Here is a 4,459-nt window from a genome sequence, read left to right on the forward strand (position 1 = left end):
TTTTTTCTACATCACTATGACAAAAAATGTAATTGGACACATAGTAGAAACTATATTTTGCAATTTGTTTACAATGAATAGGCTTGACATAGATCTACATCAAGTAGATTTATACTGTATAAAATATTTTAAAAAAAGGAAATATATGACAAGGCTTCAGTACAGTACTGTAATTATTGACAAATGAATTTCTATTACAATTCAAGATCAATTTAGTAAAGGAAATGTTATCCCTGTACTGCATGCTGCTTTTGAAATACAATAAATAGATCTAGTACTGTGATTGAAGATGTGACCATAGATAAATATTAAAATGCATTTATTTTTATTATGGCATATTCTACCAGCAGAGTTTCCATTAAATTCCAAACATTGGCAGTCAAAGACTGCAAAATGTATGTAATTGGAAGTCACTTTGTATTTAAAGAAGGAATTTTAAGCATTAGGCTACATTTTGGAAGCCAAAACCAAGGTGTAAATGACTCCCAAACTTTAATAACAGAAGCCCTGCTACCAGGATATTTTTAACATTCATGAGCCAGCACTTTTTGCTGATGAAATATTTTGTGTTGTTATTTTAGATCTGACAGCCAACATACATTTAAGATCTTCAACTTAGTTCATCAGAGTTTTGAAGTAGATAATATGATTATCCAGCATGTTGAAGCCATATTCTTCAAGGAAATGTACTTGTAAGTGTTTTGATACTTGGTTTAAAGATCAAATGATTTACTATGAATGTAATCTTTGTATACATATGTAAATAATCATCATAAACTGACCATTCTCAACCCTTTTTATCAAATAATGATATTGATAAATTTCCTAAAATGCAGTTGAAAGTAATGTATTGCAATTTATTTGCATTTTAGCATTTTATATATGATGTCAGGTGAGATCTTAAAAATATTGTTTTAAAATACTGTGTACAGTAAAATGAACTAAATTTTAAGTTTATATTTAGAAATAATGCTGTATTGTTTTATGCAAATGCTCTGTCAATAATGTTAAGCTCTTAAAAATATATACATAATTTTCAGAAGACATAGATAGTTCACCTATTTGCTGATGAATATACTAAACTATTGTTGGAAATGAGGCACAATGTGTGACATAGTTCTATGCCCTATTGAGCACCAGGGTTCTGGACTGAAAAGGACAATCACTTGTATCAACTTTACTGTATTGGTCAAGATAAAAAACACTTCAATTGGGTAAGCATGTATATTTATGCAATATTCCACATTCTCTTTACTTTGTAATAAAGAGTGCTGTATTCCAACAACAATACATGCACATATGTAGATTCAGATTACTTTAGTCATGTTCAAGATGAATGTTACTGCCACTTGTACATGATATATAGACTGTAATATTTTACACAAGAACTTACATGATGAACAAGATATTATATGAACCCAATAGTTGTGCAACACTATACAACAATATACTTATAGTTCATTTCTGTTCAGTCAAATATCATATACACTATATTGTAGTCAAATCATCATATACACTATATTGTTTCATTTATACTTATTCAGGTTTTTGTTATTTCAGGATGGCATGTGAGAAGTCAATGACTTGTCTATGTTTGACAGTATACCAAAAGTGAATTACATTCTCATAGAATTTGTCTTTAGAAGTATCCCTGAAAAAGCTGAATACTACAGTGGCAGGTGTTACAATATTTGTACTTAATTGTGAAACAAGTTTTATATATGAATCACTTTTTGCTTACAAAAACTGAAGACATATGAGGAGACATAGTTGTTATTACCCTGTTTGGGTCAAACCCTCAACATGGGGTTGCAAGACTATAATTCAAGGACATAAATGACCTCTCATTTGTGACTTCCCATGTTTGCTAGAATCTGTTATTGTAATTGTTTTAAATTAATTGAAATTATTTCAATTTAAAAATATACTAATATGTTATTCATATTATACAATTTAAAACACACTGATCAGAATATGATTACACTGTCTGTATCTGTAACTGAAAATTTAGTCAGGAACATAACTAGTGCAAGCCCTTTCTATTTTTTTGTTTTTGTTAAAATTCTGAAAGACTTTTGAAGTTATTGTGATTCTTTTTTTGCTGCTTCTGTTTTCCAACTTTTCTTTCACCATTGCTTCATACTTTTCTTTATCTGCTGCTTGCTTTATATAGCTTTTCATAATGATCTGCTAAATCTTTTTTCTGTTTCTCTAATGCTTCTGTCTGAGCTTTCTGTTGTTGCTTCAATAATTCGTCGAGTTTTTCTTGGTTTCGCCTTTGCTCGGCTGAAAAAAGAATACATTAATTATCATGAATGTTATACCATAATGTATGCTTATAGAAACATTGTATTTCAATCATTTTATTAATAACAAATATTTTCAAGAATGTACAACTATTTTGCATTATGTTTTATTAGCTCCAAACAATGTTTACCTTTTTATTGTTAACTGTCATTTTTTAAGAATGTGGACTATATTTTAAGTAAACTACGAGTAATATAAAATGCTACTGTTTTCATGAACTTGATATTTCTTGATCAAGTTAAAAATTAAGCGAAGAGGTGATCGGTTAAGAGAGTTTGACGCTAGAAGGTTCATTATCATTTTCACTTCTGAATATTACACACAGTTAATCTTCAAGCTGTTTTGAATGGATAATTTCAATAATGTTTTATTTTTGCTTCAGAAACAATCATTAAATACCTTCTATCTCCTGCTGTGACAAATTTTCGTCAGCGTCAATTATTTTAGCTTCTGTTTTTGTCATACTTTCTACAAATCCATACCATGTAGTTAAAATCTATTAAGAGAATGAAAAGTTCTTTACTGTATGAATACTTCATGATTTCTTTGAAAAGTTGTAAAACGAAAAAAAAACAAAAACATAAGTATATATTTTAACAAAAGCTCAACAAATCAAAAGAGTTCTAACGTAACGATGTCGCTTATATGAGATTTATTGCTAGAAAATGCCAAAATAATAGTTCAACGCAAGAAATCATTCACTTATTTTGAGAAAAAAAGGGACCACGACTGGCTTGATTTTAAAGGATCTTTACTAGGAAATGCTGAATAATAAACAAAACATCGTTTGTGCACAAGAAGATTCAAGTGTGGTTGCGTATTTAAAAGTCTATATACACTAAGTGACTCTTTGAAATGCTCAAGGTCACATGGTAATACAACATGTCAAATATCTGAGGGTAAGGCATTGTTGTTTCTGTACATTATATTTAACAGTAAGATTTCAAAGTCAAAAGAAAACCGGACACGTAAGCGGGGATATTTACGACTTTTGAACGCGACCAACTAGACAATGCTACAAACAAAATATATGTGAGTCTTACTATCTGTGTTAAAATAAAATGTGTCCAATATAACTTTATTCAAACACGAACAATATTGAGACTATATGCACTATGTAATGGGACGAGCGAAGAAAATTTCTAATTTTGGGTCATTAAAACTTATGAAAAGAGGCTTTGTTAAAAAATAAATTTTTAATCAGCTGCTTTAATTTACAAATGCATCAGATGGAAGAAAGTTTTTAAAGGACTCCTCAAACAACTTTGAAATTAATGTTCAGTTTAATGTGAGTTTAATGTCAATTTTATGTTGAATACATAATTGACACGACGGCCAACATAATATCAAAAAGGGGCGCATATGTGCAAATTGTGCTAATATAAGCTGAATAAAAAAATAAAATATTTTAAAAAGACAAATTGCGCTTTCGAAAATGAAAGAATTCCTTATTCGATGCTTTATGATACTATAGTTATTCTTTAATCCGGTAGCAGTAAATATTTTCAATAAGAACCATAAAAACGGAAAAAAGAAAAAAAGACAATATCATTTTTTAAACCTCTTGTTCCTTGAAGTCTCTGAAAACACTGAAATATTCATCTTTGGTTCTTTCAACATCACGCTTATATCTCCGATGGCCACCTACTGTTTCATACCCTCGATTATCTAGATTCTTTTCCAAATATTTCACAAACAAATTTTGCAATGTATTCTCACATTTGTTTTTAACTTTTTGCTCATTAGTTGCTTTTATCTTGTCCCAAATTGCATCCATTTTCCTCTGTAAAGAAATAAATAATTATGTATTTTTATTCTTGGTTGGATTTCAGTCAAACCGACACTGTAATGTTTTTTCCTGGTGTGAGAAGACCTCAAGTGTTCCTACAGGCACTGTTTGAGAACTAACGGGTACATTATAAGAAACTACGGACCTTACATAAGCTAGCATGATATCTTTCACACATGACATAATCAAAAGTCCTTGACGGAAATAAAGCCACTTTATTATTATTATTTGAATACTGTTCCACTGGGCCACAAAAAACAACTTTTTTCATTAAAAGATTTAAAAAACTTTTCAAATTTTTTGATATTTTTAGTTGGAATTTTTTTAAAAAATTATTAAATTTTAAAAATTTTTATCACTGGC

The 4,459-nt window shown here is 29.4% G+C and overlaps 1 long non-coding RNA gene across 1 annotated transcript; it reads left to right on the top strand.

Moving 5' to 3' along the window:
- The first annotated feature begins 503 nt into the window (after window positions 1–503).
- On the top strand, window positions 504–2,038 carry LOC132719452 (uncharacterized). Its single transcript, XR_009624231.1, has 3 exons — window positions 504–692; window positions 1,041–1,214; window positions 1,561–2,038. It is a non-coding gene; the product is annotated as an uncharacterized LOC132719452 (long non-coding RNA).
- Window positions 2,039–4,459: the final 2,421 nt, after the last annotated feature.

The sequence above is a fragment of the Ruditapes philippinarum genome, unplaced genomic scaffold (assembly GCF_026571515.1).
Source record: "Ruditapes philippinarum isolate M1 unplaced genomic scaffold, ASM2657151v2 ctg9757_1_1_1_1, whole genome shotgun sequence".
NCBI lineage: Eukaryota > Metazoa > Mollusca > Bivalvia > Venerida > Veneridae > Ruditapes > Ruditapes philippinarum.